Consider the following 18,237-nt stretch of genomic DNA (forward strand, 5'->3'; position numbering starts at 1 on the left):
CAGGAGAGTCCTGATGGCTTGGGAGGAGATCCTCCCCAGAACCTGAAGTGGACTTCAATGAGGGCGGATGAAGCCCCAAGGAGAGCGGAGGTGCAATGGGGCTTTATTTAGGCTGCTCCACCTCCCTTCCTAGCAGATGACGCACATGGTATTGCAGCTGCTGCTGCTGCTGCTGCTGCTTTTGCACACATCCTCCAACCTCCAGGCATCCCAGAGCTTCAGCTCTAGATATTTTGGTCTGAACTGGAGAGAGAGTTTGAGTGGGGGGAGTGCCTGTGTAGGCTTACACAAAATGTAAATGCTACTCTTCACACAATAGAGGATAACTTTTTCTGATATCCCAGTATTCTGACTCCACTCGTTTGGCTCCAAGGTCCCCTTTTTGGCCTTAGGCAGGGGCGTGATGTACCACCTGCAACCCCCTCTCCTGAGTGCTGTGGAGAGGCATGCAGGGGCTGCATTTGGCCCCCAGGACACAGGTTATCCACCCCTAGTCTCTCCATTCTTTCTCTCTTTCTCTCTTCAGGCCTGAGATGAAAATAGTTCATGGCAAACTCAAAACCATGGGATGGAATTGTGATTGTTTTTAATGTTTTGATCTATTTCCACTTTGTTTTAAAATTCAGTAAATAATAATATAAATCAGATGTCCAGATTTTAAGATGTACTGTACCAGACCTATGCCAAACTCAGGATATCCTCAGGATTCAATTTTATCTCCTATGCTTCTTAACATATACATAAACCTCAGAGCGGGGACATTGGTTCTAAAGTTTTAAATGTAATGTACATAAAATGTTATGTTTCAATGCCTTTAAAATGTCATAATGAGAAGTCAGTCTACTGCAAAATGCATGACTCATCTCATGACTTGGATTTCATACAGTCCTACTGTTAACCTGACCAAGATGATCAAGGGTCTGGAAACCCTTGAGGGAGTTTGGTATGTTTAGCCTGGGAAAGAGGTGGCTGAGAGCAGACATGATAGCCATTTTCAAATAGCTAAATGGCTGTCATATGGAAGATGGAGCAAGCTTGTTTTCTCCAAAGGGTAGGAACTGAACCAATGGATCAACACCACTGCCTCTGGAAGGCAGGAACCTTATGGCTTGAGTACTTCCTACTCCTTCCTACTCTCAAGTTGCCTTTTCCACACTGCAATTCCCTTTCCCTGAATAATTTCCTTGGAAGGTAGCAAGTGGGCTATCAGCACACTTATCCACTATCAGTTGTCTTGGATCTTTAAGAATGGAAAACAATTCTTCCAAATCTATATCCTCCTGTCTCTTCATCCACTGATGGTTAGAGGAATCTTCTGCAGCCAACTCAGTGTATCATGAGGTTGGCAACTACTGACCTAGCCCCACTGGCCCAAAATGGGTGTCCAAGGTGAGCGCGTGGAATTGATTTTGCAGCCCCAGTGACACAGCATGGTTCCTGAAAGTCTTGCTTCACATTCCTCTAGGGCAGGAGTCTGCAACCTTTAAGACAAAAAGAGCCACTTGGACCCGTTTCCGAAGAAAAAAAACCTGGGAGCCGCAAAACTCGTCATTATAAAAATAACTTTTTTGTCATTTTTTTATTATTTCTTTGTTTGAGCCCTCAGAATTACTCTTCCTCATAGAAATAAACGTTAAATTAATAAGTTACCTTTTTGTGTGTGTGTGTGTGTTCTTCACTCCCTTTCAAAACAGTGACCAGCGTACATGCCCCCTTTCAATGCAGTGACCAGCGTACATGCCCTTTACAATGTAGCGGGCGGGCAGGTGGGCGGGAAGGTGACGTCGTAGCCACGGCAAAGGTGTAAAAGAGCCACATGTGGCTCCGGAGCCGTGGGTTGCAGACCCCTGCTCTAGGGGTTTGTCTCCTGTCATGGGGGAATATTCCACCTCTGTAGGGGGCACCCAAATTCCGCATCTAGCCCTCTAGGAACCTTCAGAATGGAGGTACTGCCATGGGCTTTATATGGTTGCATCTTTCGATGAACTTATTGGAAGACTGTGGGTCATGAAGGTGTGTGTGTGTTTATTTGAATTCAGCAGTGCTTAGTTTGTTGATGTTTTTAATATTGTTTTGTGGATTATGAGTGCTGTAGTGCTTTGTGAATCTAATAATATGACCTTTGTTCTGGTTGTGCTGCTTCATTTTTTTAGTTATTTTGTTAACAATGTTTTAGAGACGGTCGTTGCTTTTGTTATGTTTAGTAGTTGTTTTACTGATCATTGTCAATTATACCAACTGATTAATGCTCTAATTGTGATGTTCTGTTAGGTTACTGTTATTTATTGTTTGTTTGTAAGCCACTTTGTGACTCATGTGAAAAGCAGCATAGAAATAGAATAAATGAAATGAAATGCTGTTCCAAGTGTGGCTAGGCAGCGCTGAAGTTGCTGCATCTTCTTTTCCAGCACAGCAGCCTTTTTGCACTTGCAGTTCGGCTGATGCAATATGATGCCATATGTGGCAATCTGGAGTTTGAAATACAGTGAAGTACATTGTTGGCAATGAAATTATGTACACAATGCATACTGGGTCATTTATACGTGACCATCTTTGTATCTCTGAAACAGAAGCCAACTGGCAAATTTATTGTTGTTTTTGTGTTCAGTACCTCAAAAATTAAAAAAAAATGCTATTTTCATTTCAGAGGCATTTTGTGTGTTTATATTGTATAAATATATAATACTAACATTACACAAAGAAAACTCCTCCTGGAGATCTGTGATGCTGCCACTCTCCCTCTCTCTCATTGTCCAAACACCAAAGTTCACTTCTTTCATGCTGCCTTTGGCTTTCAGAACCATCACTTGTGAAACAAAAGCAAAGGACATATAGCTGTGTTAGGGTACATTCCAGCCCCTAAAGTCCACAAGCTTTTCTGGTTATTGATCTCCCCTACCCCTGCACTTCTAAGGGACGCAGGTGGCGCTGTGGGTAAAACCTCAGTGCCTAGGGCTTGCCGATCGCATGGTCGGCGGTTCGAATCCCCGCGGCAGGGTGAGCTCCCGTCTTTCGGTCCCAGCTCCTGCCCACCTAGCAGTTCAAAAGCACCCCTAAAGTGCAAGTAGATAAATAGGTACCGCTTTCTAGCGGGAAGGTAAACGGCGTTTCCGTGTGCTGCGCTGGTGCTGGCTCGCCAGAGCAGCTTCGTCACGCTGGCCATGTGAACCAGAAGTGTCTACGGATAGTGCTGGCCCCCGGCCTCTTAAGTGAGATGGACGCAAAACCCTAGAGTCGGACACGACTGGCCCGTACGGGCAGGGGTACCTTTACCTTTACCTTTACCCCTGCACTTAAGTATTACCAACTTATTTTAAAGAGCAAGTGACCATATTCTTTATGCCAAGTGGATTTAATGGGGCCGAGGACATCTAGCACTCGAGTCACTGTGCATTTTATTAATGTACCACAAAGGAAACTGTGGAAAGACACCCCTCTCCCCTTTCACAAAATTTCATGCGGCTGACTCTCAGGGAAATCTGGCTAAATTGCCTGGGCTTCTGGAAATCTAATCCCATTTCAGCGCTGAGCTTTGAATTCTGGTGTGATCTGATGGCACTCATTTCCCCACATCCAGGATGGTGAAACTGACGCTGGCACAGCTTAGGAGACACGTGTCTTTGGAGTTCTTGGGAGGGGGAAGAGATTTAATTTGTTTTCCACACTGTGCTTTAAATCATGATATAGTGCTATTAGAATTCTAGCAATTTGTGACACTGTGCTGAACCTGTTGTTCCTGGGTGTTGGCAAAGTGCTCCTATACTTTCCTCCAATTAAGGCTGTTCATGCATCAATTCCCTCTCAAACTCCTTCCTGGCCCTTCAGCTTTCTAGAATGATGAAGACCAGGCGTAGGCAAATACGGCCCTCCAGATGTTTTGGGACTACAATTCCCATCATCCCTGACCACTGGTCCTGTTAGCTAGGGGTGATGGGAGTTGTAGTCCCAAAACATGTGTAGGGCCAAATTTGCCTATGCCTGATGAAGAAAACTCCTGATCACCTGAATAATAAATAAACAAATAAATAAGGGGGGAAACGTGCACCCAACCCCTGGGACCATTTCATTGTGACTATCTGACCTCTCAAAATTTCAACACCACTTGCAATGGTTTGACCCCTTTCCATTTCAACAGTACAAATTCTACAAACACCTTCCATATCTCCTCAAAATTATTTCTTCTGCATATTCCCCGCTTTACCTTAATAGCACAAAATAGAAAAACCCCTGCAATTCTTTTTCCAGCCACACTCCATCACTATATTTCATCCTTATTCTCTTGCTCTCCTTTCTCACACTGTGCTTTCCCCCCTTATCTGTTGCTTTGATTTCTTATTTTCTGTTTTCTCCCATTGACTGCAGCTTATTCACAAAGTTTCCCAGGCTATAGGAAAAGAGAAAATGAAATAAGAAAGCCTTTAATTCCAACTTTTCCATTTTTTTCTTTTTTTAACTCAAACAAAAGTTTTTAAAGACTCATTTTTCATTCCCAAAAACCATATATCTCAAGAGTGTGTCTCCTTCTTCAGCCTCTTCAAAAGGACCTTGTATTATCCATTTATATATGTTCATTAAAATAAAATATAAAAAACAAAATAAAGGTTTAGGGTCTTTCAAACCAAGTCTCCTTTCCCCCTTCCTTCATCTTCTTCCAAAAGCTCACCCATTATTCCGTATCTAAAGAATAGAAAATTACATTGCTGGCAATCTATATCTAGTGTCTGCCAGATCCAAATAAATAAATAAATAAATAATAAATAGCCATCCGTTTGATGTGGTTTGCCTGAGCCTTTCCCGATCTTATTTTAACTGTTTAGAAACAAATCCAAGCCCACAGTGTCTGTCTCTTTTAGGCCATAAAAAGAAACAAAGGAAATAAAAAACAATCCTTAATCTAAAACCACCAGATTTTGCTTATTTGGGATATAAAGGGAGAATGCAAGCTGCAGAAGAATTCCTGTGGCTGAGCTATGGCAATCAAAGAACAATAGATGGCAATTGAGGGACATGAACATTGCAACTGCTTCCCTCTGCCCTGAGACTAGGGATTTGGAAGGTTGCCAGGGTAACTACCCATGGAACAAGGGTGGCTGGAAGGAAGAAGGAGGAAGGAGAATTGAGAACCTCTATGAGCAGGCTGCTAGAAGGCCGCCCACACTGCTGTGGGGTACAATTGAGCAGCCAAGCATACTAGGACTCGATTTCTTGACTTTAAGAAAGCCGACTTCATAAAACTTAGGGAAGTGCTGGGTGAGATCCCATGGACAGTAATACTAAAAGGAAAGGGAATTCATGATGGCTGGGAGTTTGTTAAGAGGGAGATAGTAAAAGCACAACTTCAGGCAATACCAATGAGACGGAAACATGGAAGGTGCCTAAAGAAGCCAGGGTGGCTATCTAAAGAACTTTTAACTGAGTTAAGATTAAAAAAAGGATGTTTACAAAAAATGGAAAAGGGGGAAAACCACCAAAGAGGAATTCAAACAAATAGCCAGCACGTGTAGACACAAAGTCAGAATAGCTAAAGCACAGAATGAACTTAGGTTTGCTAGAGAGGTTAAAAGCAACGAAAAAGGCTTTTATGGGTATGTTTGTAGCAAAAGGAAGAACAAAGAAACAGTGGGGTCACTCAGAGGAGAAGATGGTGAAATGCAAACAGGGGACACAGAAAGGGCTGAACTCCTCAATGCCTTCTTTGCCTCAGTCTTCTCCGATAAAGAAAACAATGCCCGACCTGAAGAATTTGGAGCAAATGATTCAGCAGAGGAAACACAGCCCAGAATAACTAAGGAGATAGTACAAGAATACTTGGCTAGTCTAGATGTATTCAAGTCTCCAGGGCCAGATGAACTGCATTCAAGAGTATTAAAAGAACTGGCAGATGTGATCTCAGAACCACTGGCAGTCATCTTTGAGAATTCCTGGAGAACAGGCGAAGTCCCGGCAGACTGGAGGGCAAATGTTGTCCCTATTTTCAAAGAGGGGGAAAGAGAGGACCCAAATAATTACCGCCCAGTCAGTCTGACATCAATACCAGGGATGATTCTGGAGCAGATCATTGAGCAAACAGTCTGTGAGCACCTAGAAAGGAATGCTGTGATCACCAATAGTCAGCATGGATTTCTGAAAAATAAGTCATGTCAGACTAACCTGATCTCGTTTTTTGACAGAATTACAAGCCTGGTAGATGAAGGGAACGCAAGGCATTTCAGCAAGGCATTTGACAAGGTGCCCCATGATATTCTTGTAAAGAAGCTGGTAAAATGCGGTCTTGACTATGCTACCACTCAGTGGATTTGTAACTGTCTGACTGAACGAACCCAAAGGGTCTCATCAACGGTTCCTCTTCATCCTGGAGAAGAGTGACTATTGGGGTGCCACAGGGTTCTGTCTTGGGCCCGGTCTTATTCAACATCTTTATCAACGACTTGGATGATGGACTCAAGGGCATCCTGATCAAATTTGCAGATGACACCAAACTGGGAGGGGTGGCTAACACCCCAGAGGACAGGATCACACTTCAAAACGACCTTGACAGATTAGAGAACTGGGCCAAAACAAACAAGATGAATTTTAACAGGGAGAAATGTAATGTATTGCACTTGAGCAAAAAAAAAGGAGAGGCACAAATACAAGATGGGTGACACCTGGCTTGAGAGCAGTACATGTGAAAAGGATCTAGGAGTCTTGGTTGACCACAAACTTGACATGAGCCAACAGTGTGACGCGGCAGCTAAAAAAGCCAATGCAATTCTGGGCTGCATCAATAGGAGTATAGCATCTAGATCAAGGGAAGTAATAGTGCCACTGTATTCTGCTCTGGTCAGACCTCACCTGGAGTACTGTGTCCAGTTCTGGGCACCACAGTTCAAGAAGGACACTAACAAACTGGAACGTGTCCAGAGGAGGGCAACCAAAATGGTCAAAGGCCTGGAAACGATGCCTTATGAGGAACGGCTAAGGGAGCTGGGCATGTTTAGCCTGGAGAATAGGATGTTAAGGGGTGATATGATAGCCATGTTCAAATATATAAAAGGATGTCACATAGAGGAGGGAGAAAGGTTGTTTTCTGCTGCTCCAGAGAAGCGGACACGGAGCAATGGTTCCAAACTACAAGAAAGAAGATTCCACCTAAACATTAGGAAGAACTTCCTGACAGTAAGAGCTGTTCGACAGTGGAATTTGCTGCCAAGGAGTGTGGTGGAGTCTCCTTCTTTGGAGGTCTTTAAGCAGAGGCTTGACAACCATATGTCAGGAGTGCTCTGATGGTGTTTCCTGCTTGGCAGGGGGTTGGACTCGATGGCCCTTGTGGTCTCTTCCAACTCTATGATTCTATGATTCAATCCCCTCTTAAAAGGCCTATGAAGGTCTAAATAGGCGAAGAAACCATATTTCTTAAAGCCACAACATTCTCTGATACGTCTCAGTTCTCCAAAGGAGCACAAACCTTGTGTGAGTGCCTGGAACGCCCTGGGCTCTTGCCACCCGACTTTTGTAACCATACCCATTTCTTCCCTCTGCAAAGACTGCCCTTCACCACCATCCCCAACACCATCAAAGACTCTTTATTTGGTAAATTCTTCATGTGCCCCCTCCATGAGAGGTCCAGAGGGCTTCAACATGAGAAAAAGAGCTTATTCTTTATTTGACAAATACAGAGACAGAACACAGTTTTATTTGCCATACCATTTTATTGCGATCATGATCAAGAGAAGTTTAAGCATACACTGTAATATCATGAGGAAGAGTACCCAAGCCCCACTTTTCTACTTTAGTTTATCCATCCCTCCATCCCATTCATCCTACACTAAATGCCAAATAGGGGACTCTGCAGTCCTGTGAACCCCACTTTCTCTGCACTCCCAGTATCAGGTAAGCAACTTCCTCCTTCACTGTGGCTGCAAATCATGGATGTCAAAGGGGAAGACTTTGCTATCTTCTAATTACTCATCAAGGTTGGACTTCTTTACTCTTCAAGGCTGGTGGTGCTGCAGTATGACAGCATTGTGCTTGGTTGATTCTGTCAAAAGTGTAATCATAAGTCACTGATGTCCTTGCCAGCCTGCAAAAATCCCGTGTTGCACAGCCTTTGAAAGCCATATGAGAATGATGAAAGCCATCTAATAAAGAGAAAAAAGCATAGTCATACAAATCCTTGGGTAGTACCAAGGTCACAGGGTGCAGGAGACAGAATGGGAACATTTTAATCATTATAAACTGTATTGTGCATATAGAAACATGTTAAAATCACATCCTAATATCATCCTGATGTTTAAATAAATAAATAAAAGTCAACTTTGTTCTTATGTAGCAGGGGCCCAACCCACATGGATATGGAATTCAAAATCCATGGCTGCTTTAAGTTGTTGTTTTTTAAGGCTCTTTAAATTTCTCTCTCTCTCTCTCTCTCTCTCTCTCTCTCTCTCTCTCTGTGTGTGTGTGTGTGTGTATATATATGTGTGTGGGGGTGTGTTTGTAATTTAACAAACAGATTATATACATGTACACACCAGAGGCAGAAGCACATAGTCTCATCCAGGCGCCCCATGGGACACAGAAGCCGTTTAACTGGCTATGAGCCGTCCCAGAACTGAACAACCCGCTTGGTGAGTTCCTGCACCACACTGTGGCACGTCACGTCACAGTACAGGGACTCGCTTCCGCGGTGTTGGAAATCACGCACGCAGATGCCAGAAATTGTGTCTTCACATGTGCAGACTTGCGAGGATGCTGGAAATCGCATCTGCGCATGTGCAGACTCAGGCAAATGCCAGAGATCGCAGGTGGGCACGCTCATGCGCACTCGCTATCCAACCCATGGAGGGGCTCCGTGGGACTGATCCAGCCCAGGCAAGGTAAATCTTGCCAACACCTAGTCTCATCCATATAGGTAAATATGGTCAAGGACCCCTGGACGGTTCACTCCAGTAAAAGGCAACTGTGAGGTTTTGGCGCTTATCTCGCTTTCAGGCTGAGGGAGCTGGCATTTGTCCACAGACAGCTTTCTGGGTCATGAGGCCAGCATGACTAAACTGCTTCTGGTGCAACAGGACACCATGACGGAAGCCAGAGCACACAGCAACAACATTTACCTTCCCACTGCAGCAATATTTATCTACTCACACCGGAGTGCTTTTGAACTGCTAGGTTGGCAGGAGCTGGGACAGAGCAACGAGAGCTCACCCCATCACACAGATTCCAACCACTGACCTACCGATCGGCAAACCCAAGAGGCTCAGTGGTTTAGACCACAGCACCACCCGCTCACATTATATGCAAAGCAAAGGCTATTGGAATGCTAATATTTTTTGGGGGGGGAACTCCCCTTCCCGTACACATACTATATGTTTTCTGGCAGGAAGCCACAGACTGAATGAGACAGCAACCCACCCACACAGCTTAGCAAACTGTGTCCACCTCCCACCTCTGACTCAATGGTTAACCATAGTACTTACAAATAGCCATCACAAACTCTATGCACAGATTCTCTTCACCTCTACACCTGACAGTCTCTGAGTCCTGACAATCTTCAAAGCTGGAAGAAATGCAGCCTGGGCACACCAAACCATTGTAGGGCGGATCCGACCCTGCCAAAAGCAACCATTAGAATCAACACATGAATCCAGACCAGATGTCTCTATTTTAATTCCTAGGCTCCAGTTGTCTAATCCTATGAGATATGTGCAGTGTTTCCACTGCATTCTGCTTCTAGAACCATTCACTGATGCAATGCAGTTGAAGAGTCTGGCAACCAGTTTATGAAGAAAAGGGAGCAATTTTAGTTGCTGCTGTCCTGAGATAGACTGGAGAGACTCTACCGACACTATGGGTGAATTTCACTCTTGAGAGGAGAGCTGGACTTACTGTAGGAGGTGACAAAGAAACCTCTTGGCATCAACAACTTGCAAGATTGTTGTGGGAAGCTGAGATTTACCAGGTTGTAAGGCTAGGTGAGAAAATGAACGCTCCCAGAAGATAACTGAAGATGGTCTGTCATACGGGGAGCGAGATTAGGAGCTACTTTTGCACTTATTTTCTCTCACTCTCTTTCTCTCTTCTCTTTCATGCTGTTGATAAATAAGTGTTATGTTTAATAGTTGCATCTGAGCTGAATGGATAATAATTTTAATTGAGAGCCAGTGTGGTGTAGTGGTTAAGAGCGGTAGTCTCGTAATCCTGGGTAACCGGGTTCGCATCTCCGCTCCTCCACATGCAGCTGCTGGGTGACCTTGGGCCAGTCACACTTCTGTGAAGTCTCTCAGCCCCACTCACCTCACAGAGTGTTTGTTGTGGGGGAGGAAGGGAAAGGAGTATGTTAGCCGCTTTGAGACTCCTTAAAGGGAGTGAAAGGCGGGATATCAAATCCAAACTCTTCTTCTTCTTCTTCTTTTCTTTTTTGATTGGAATGAGATGTGGAGATTATTACCTGGCTGTCAAAGTGAATAAGTTGAAAAGCTGCTCTTTATGCGTTATATATTATGTACTATATTCCATTATGTATTATTACACATGACTTAATACTCTGAGTTATATTTATGAATATAATGTTATGAAGGTATACTATGTTGTTTACTTTGTTGCTGTGTTGTAAACTGTCCTGTGACCTATTGATGAAGGGCAGTATATAAATTTCTCAAATAAATAAATTTTGTTTTCATGTTGTATTTATTATATTTATATACCACTCAATACATAAAACCGTCTCTCTCTCTCTCTCTCTCTCTCTCTCTCTCTCTCTCTCTCTCTCTGTGTGTGTGTGTGTGTGTGTGTGTGTGTGTGTGTGTTTAAAGGACCCCTGGACAGTTAGGTCCAGTTGAATTTGCACAAAAACACTGTTTACCTTTCCATCCCAGTGGTGCCTATTTATCTACTTTTGCTGGAATGCTTTGTAACTGCTAGGTTAGCAAGAGCTGTGATAAAGCAATGGGAGCTCATTCCACCACATGGATTTGAGCTGCTGACTCTACGATCGGCAAGTCCAAGAGGCTCAGTGGATTAGACCACAGTGCCACCCATCTCTCTCTCTCTCTCTCTCTCTCTCTCTCTCTCTGTGTGTGTGTGTGTGTGTGTGTGTGTGTGTGTGAAACTGAGTAACCACAATAAAATAAAATGCAGTTTTCAATGTAACTACAATACATTGCAATGATATTACAGTGGAACCCCGGGTTAAGAACTTAATTTGTTCTGAAAGTCTGTTCTTAACCTGAAACTGTTCTTAACCTGAGGTACCACTTTAGCTAATAGGGCGTCTCCGCCTTGCAATTTCTGTTCTCATCCTGAAGCAAAGTTCTTAACCCGAGGTACTATTTCCATGATAGTGGAGTCTGTAAGCTGAAGTGTTTGTAACCTGAAGCATCTGTAACCTGAGGTACCACTGTATTTTAAAAAACACAGCAACGCATTTTGAAATATCTTTAGAGTCAGGGACCCCCTCCTTCATGCACTAAACACTAAACACCACAGCCAAATTCTGCTTTACATCTGCACAAATGATAATATTTATATGACTCATCCCTGTCTTTTCAGCTAATACATACAAAACACATCACCCATCCAGTCATTCCAGTATCTCTATCTCAATTAGTCACCAACCACTAACTCCACTCACTCCTTCCCCTCAGGAAAAAAAAGTATGGATGGCAGCTAATGGATTGAGGTTGAATGTCAACAAGATAGAAGTACTGTTTCTGGGGGACAGAGGGTGGACATGTATGGGGGCTCCGTGGCACTAAATGGAGTAACTAAGCCCCTGAAGGACCAGGTGCATGGCCTGGAGCTCATTCTGGACTCACAGCTGTCCATGGAGGCACAAGTTAATTCTGTGTCCAGGGCAGCTGTTTACCAGATCCATTTGTTAGGCAGGCTGAGACCCTGTCTGCCTGTATACTCTCCTGCCAGAGGGGTGCATGCTCTGGTTATCTCCCCCTTGGACTACTGCAGCACACTATGTGGGGCTTCCAGATTGGTGAGTGGGAGCAGCCAGTGGACAGAACTTGTGGACAGAAGCACTGGATCCCTGCCAGCACTTCTAGGACCCGGAGGAGCTGGAGGGGGTCCTTTTGATCTTGGAGGAATTCAAATAATTCTCACATAATATAGAGCTGGGAAGCATGCCCCATAATACAGCATTTTATACAAACATATGCAGATATCAGCTCATTAAGAGGCATCAGAGAGAATTTGTTGACTTGCCATTTATAAACCCTATTTTTGGAACAAAGCCTGTTGCCATTAATGAGAACTTGACAGTCAAAGGAGAGATAAGAGGACTGAATACCAAAATAATTGGACAGAGAAGGAGATGAATAAATAAAATGCCTGCTGTGTGTTAACAATACAAAAACTTTGCTACAGAAGATGTGAGCCACAGAAACGACTGATTAGACTGAGAATCAGGATGAATAATATTAGTTTTGAATTTGGAAAAAAAGCCGAAACATGAGAGACATGAATGAGGATGGATATCTCTAGACAACTAGAACATCGGAATTCCCCAAAATTATTTATTCTTGGAATATATAAATGGTGGTATTGTTATTATTGTAATATGCATTGATTTGATTTGATTTGTCATTAATTGGAAGATTGTTATTGAAAATGAATAAAAAAATTAACACAAACACTGGCTCCCAGTATGTTTCTGGGCATAATTCAAAGTCTTGATGCTGGCCTTTAAAGCTATAAACAGCCACAAACCAGTATACCTGAAGAAGCATCTCTACCCCCATCATTCAGACTGGACACTGAGGTTCAGTTCCAAGGGCTTTCTGGTGGCTCCTTCACCTCAATAAGTGAGGTTGTGGGGAAGCACGCAGAGGGGCCTTCTTGGTAGTGGTGCCCACCCTGTGGAATGCTCTCCTATCAGACGTCATGGAGATAAGTAACTAAACAACCTTTAGAAGACATCTAAAGACAGCTCTGTATTGGGAAGTTTTTAACATTTTATGTTTTATTATGTTTTTGTTTAAGCTGGAAGCCACTAAATTTGGCTGGGACAACCCAGTCAGATGGGTGGGGTACAAATATTATTAGTATTACAAACCCAAGGAGACATTGAAACTCATCATTTATTGAAATAGCCATTCTAATTACCACCCAAGACTCACAGAGATCTACTGTTCCCAACAGCAAACAGGCGCTCTCATAAATTGACATCTCCCACCAAAGGATAGGTGGAGCTGCACACATCTGCTACCTGGTTCTCATCCTTTCCACCAAGGAGTGCACTCAGACAATTCAACCCACACAAGATAAACCCCTCTCCCCCGCAAAAACCCTTGGCAGAGGGCACCCTCAACCCAACCCCTCAGCAGTGCTGCTTTGTAGTTTTCTGGATGGCCATTAGTACCAACAGATGGTTCCCCTCACTTCCTCCTCGGATCTGCACAACATGATAACACCCAGGGTCAGCACGGCTATCAGGGAGCAAGGAGGACATGTGTTCTTCTCTCTCTCTCATCCCCCAATTTATCCAGGGTGTTTTCTCCACATTCTCAGGGGTCGTCTGAAGCTCTTGATCAATCAACAGTTAACATAGGCTACCTGTTTTCTCCCATGCAAACTAGGAGAAGAATCTTGGTCTAGAACAGCGTTAGTCTATTCTATGTGTACCCAAGGATGAAACCTGAAACCGAAATGACCTTCATTCTCTGGGGTATGTCGATTCAAAAGCATGCAGATATTTACCAGGTGCGGATTGGTTATTGCAGTAATCACCCTGACAGCAGTGGATTCTACGGCGGAAATATCTATCTTTTAGTGTAGTAAAGCTGTAATCCCCTGGGGTACAATCTGAAGTGCATCCCCACATTTCTGTTTCAAATATCCTATCACCTGTGAGAGAGACAAAAAAAGAAAAGGGTACAATTCAAAACCAAAATTTTACAAACCAGCCCCCTAATAGTTGAAATTTATATGATGCTTCCTAATACAGTGTTACCTCGGGTTAAGTACTTAATTCATTCCGGAGGTCCGTTCTTAACCTGAAACTGTTCTTAACCTGAAGCACCACTTTAGCTAATGGGGCCTCCTGCTGCTGCCATGCCACTGGAGCACAATTTCTGTTCTCATCCTGAAGCAAAGTTCTTAACCCAAGGTACTATTTATTTGTTAGCAGAGTCTGTAACCTGAAGCGTATGTAACCTGAAGCGTATGTAACCCAAGGTACCACTGTATACATATTGATGCAACAGAGAAGTCAGATAAATGCTGCTGAGTGACAACATCTTTACCCAAAAGAAAAGTGCCTAACCTGCTGATAACATAATTTAGAATGTAAGGAGGGAGCTGTAGCCCAAGAAAGGAAAAGAGGTGGTAAGAGAACACCTAGCTATTTTAAGTCAATTCCAATCTCCAGCGCCCGATGAGCTGCACCCAATGATACTAAAGGAGTTTGTGGATGTAATAGAAATACAATTAAGAATCACCTAGCATATTACACTCTTTGCTTAAAACAGGCAAGTGATTCATGGGGGGAAAGGATGGGGCCCTGTGGCTATGGACTCTCTAGTCCAATTTTCAAACTATGGCATGACAGAGTTAGTTCATTCAAATCAAGATGCCCCAGAAACATTAAATTCCTGTTTTATGGTTACACTACAATATTATTTGTTGTTACAACATTGTTACAATATTTATTGCTGAGATACAGAAAAGAGAGTTGGTTTATCCTTTCTCAATATTGTTCCTACTTCCTGAAGAGCCCCAGCAGGTTGTATTATTTCCTGCTCTTTCCTTTTTCCTTTACTCTTTTCATTCCCTTGATTTCACCTCAATCTGGCTCTCACAAAATGAAAAATGTTTTGCAAGTAAGCCTTTGTGGGGAGATAGACAGACAGATGGATGATAGATAAATGTTTGTTCTTTTAAAAATAGATCTCTTGTGGCTTCATTTGATTTTAGAATGTATCTATCAGAGTTTGAAGATGTAAGCTGTCACCGGATTGTTGCAATTCTTGACATTTTGACGAGAGCACAGTCTGTGGTCATTTTGCATTCATACATGCACATCATCCATTATTATTATTATTATTCCCTGATAATCCAGGGCCCACACATTCAGCTTTGATTGGACTAAAAGGCTTTACACTCACCTAAATTATATCGAGTAAAATTTGAAATGCAGCTATCCTGTCCATTATGACAGACCTCTGACACTCCCCTTCCACGATAAATATACCGGTAACATTGATGCAACACACCTGGGAGGAAAAAGTAGGAAACAATCAGTGCCATGGGTTTCTCATTCCTTGAGAAATGACATCTACATATATTCACAGAGAGAAATCTGACCTTGATCTCAGCTGTTGGATGCAAACCACTATTAACAGACACGAGGAATCTTACTTATCTCAAGATTCCACATGTGTACACACACACACACACACACACACACACACACAAACACCATCTCGTCTATCTCTCTCACACACAAATATACACAGACACAGACAGATGCACAGCCTTATTCCCATTCACACACATTTCCCTGCACCTCAACACATGGCAATAGGAAGATTCAAACCTCCCTCTCATAGTCCCAGTGTTGTTCTCAGTTCTTGCCATCACCAACCATTTGAGCAGTGACATTTTAGATAGGATTTCATAAGTCCTATCACACACTTCCATACACAGCCACATTATTGGTGCTGGTAAGTATGCTACCAACAGCCCAACAAATAGCTCTTGGCTAGATGGGGAGGGCCTGGAGGTTATGGGAAGAAAGGTGCAGCAGGAGATGCTTCCCCATCTACCTTCCTTCCCAAACACTGCCAGTTGCCAACACAGGGGTGGCAGGTAGGCAACCTGTTACAGGCTGCATGAGGTCTTCATGAACAGTGTATCAATCCCAAACAGGGTAGCCAGAACAGCACAGGAAGCGCAACTGTTTACCTTGAAGTCAAGCAGCACCTGAGATCCCTGTGTTTTATTCCACCCACTCCCCATTTCTCCATTTGGTGTCACCAATCACTGCTTCAGGAAGAAAAAATATGAAAGAATCTGTCCCATTGTTGAGCTGACCTCAAGTAACAGAAATACCCTCTATTAGTGTAATAGTCACCTTTACAAAATTTGCTACACCATCTGAATGTGAGGTATGTATGAGGTGCATGTCCATGATGCATGTTGGACACATTTGCCCCCCATTCTAAACTCCTAATACTCCACTCTTCTATTTACACTTGTTTTACTCTGAATGGCAAGAAATAATGACTCACTGCCTTGTGGTTGAGTTCAGTTGTTTGCAATTTGGAGCAGTCCCTTTATTCTGCTGGGCCACTGATTCCTTACGGCTGAAACTGAGTTGAGATTCTATGGGGCATTCACAAATCCTTGTGAATGACTCATAGTTTTCACTCTTTTCTAACCCTCAGAACCATGTTCTCTTGGCTCCTTTAATGCACTTCTAACCCATTATACTCAACTCATCTCCCAATCGAAAGAAAATAGACGTAAAAGCAGTGCTCCTTTCCAGACTTCAAAATGAGGTCTGTAACTTAGAACATGTAACTGAAGTTTGCTGGTCTTCTCCCCTCCCCAAAATTTAGAGTCCAGATTCTCAGATCCTCCTATTCTTATCCATATTTTCAGCTCCTTTTCTCTTCCAAAAACCTATTTCAGCCTTTCCATTCTGACCCCTGCTAACACCCATCCAGATATGATTAAGAGAAACATTCCTACTCACCAGAAGAAACTAGGACAAAGAGAACGCACATACTTAGGAAAGCCTTCATAATGCCAGAGCGATCAAAAGCCAAGGAGCACTGGAAACGAACCACCAGGTGAGCTTTGGAAGAAGAAGCTGACTTGGGGAAATTTATAGGTGAAGGAAAGGTGCCTGAGAATTCCAGCTGGGAAGGAGTGGTGGGATATTATGGAAACAGAGAGTGCATGCAGTCCCCGAAATCCTGTTTTTAAAAATTGGAACACAAAGCTCCTTTTTGATTGTGGATGCAATCATTTTTAGGACTTCTGTGGCAGCCAGCCAGATGCCTCTTCCAATCCAATCGCACCCTTATTGTTAGTCAACTGGAACTTTAAAGAAGTGAATTCTTTCCAGTCTTTCTCCAGCTCTGTTTTATCACAAGGCCTGTGGAGCAAACATATTCCCAACAAGGCACAAAGTAATCAACAATCACACACACATCTCTTTATCTTCCCAGCAATCAGGTGAACCTGGAACCTGTTTGTATCCATGGAATATCTCCTTTGTATTGTCAGTTTTGTAGCTTCTCAGTATCTTTTTAAACATAGTTATGATGGCTACCTTCCCTCCAGTATGAGAGGCAGTAAGCCTCTTACTACCAGTTGCTGCAGATCACATGTGGAAGATGTGGTCCCCAAAGGAATGTGAACACAACACCACTGCTTTCTGGGCCTACAGATCAATTTGAAAGTGAGGAGAACCAGAGATTTGTGTGTGTCAGACACTTCCTCTCCTAACAGGGGTGGCTGCCTGAGGCTCAGAAGAGAGAGAAAATAAAAGTTTCAGATCTCTGTGGTAGGGCTGATAGGGCCGATATTACTCAGGGCTTGCTCTACAACAATGGCTCCAGCCTCGTTTGAAGTTCTTTTTTTGGGGGGGGGTGGTCCATGGACAATCACACATTCTAAAGAATAGCCCCCAGAGAAAGACAAACACCAGAGAAGCATGTGGGAGAGCAACTGAAAACAGGTTGGACAACACAACCCAAAGCTGCACAAGAGAAATACGCCTACATGATAGGAATGAACCAGTTTTCTGATTTGACTGACAAAACGTTTAAGCAGGAAATGCTTAATTTCAGTCCTAAGTGGGGCCATCACTTAATACTGTTCCTGGCACACTCAATATTGTTGGGTGAAAGTATGTTTTGAATTGTAATTGTTTTTAGAATGTATTAATCTGTTTCTACTTCATTTTTGTTTTTCAATCTTTTGCCTCTTTGCTGATCTAGGCCCCTTGAAGAGGAAAGGTGGGATATAAATTCAATAAATAGTAATTGTGTGTTCAGACCTTTAAACCTTCCCTTTAAACAAATTCTGACAAGACTCAAATTTTGGTTTGGTTTTTGGCAGAATTTAGGCCACAACTTTATTTATTACAGCAAGTGAGTGGTTGCATAGGCCCTGATTCGACTAGCTCCCTGTACCATTGCAGGTAGCGATGACCCAGAGCACCAGCATAGGTCAGCCTAGGGTGAACACCCACATAGGCACAAAGCTGGAAACAGGTTATGTCCACCAGCCAGATGTCCC

At 43.1% G+C, this 18,237-nt stretch overlaps 1 long non-coding RNA gene across 1 annotated transcript; it reads right to left on the reverse strand.

Moving 5' to 3' along the window:
- Positions 1 to 7,736: 7,736 nt before the first annotated feature.
- LOC310851830 lies at positions 7,737 to 16,948 on the reverse strand. Its single transcript, XR_014567854.1, has 5 exons — positions 16,685 to 16,948; positions 15,093 to 15,200; positions 13,687 to 13,833; positions 9,456 to 9,587; positions 7,737 to 8,120 (listed from the first exon to the last, which is right to left on the reverse strand). It is a non-coding gene; the product is annotated as an uncharacterized lncRNA (long non-coding RNA).
- Positions 16,949 to 18,237: the final 1,289 nt, after the last annotated feature.

The sequence above is a fragment of the Podarcis gaigeae genome (assembly GCF_964106915.1).
Source record: "Podarcis gaigeae genome assembly, chromosome: 8".
Taxonomy (NCBI): Eukaryota; Metazoa; Chordata; class Lepidosauria; order Squamata; family Lacertidae; genus Podarcis; species Podarcis gaigeae.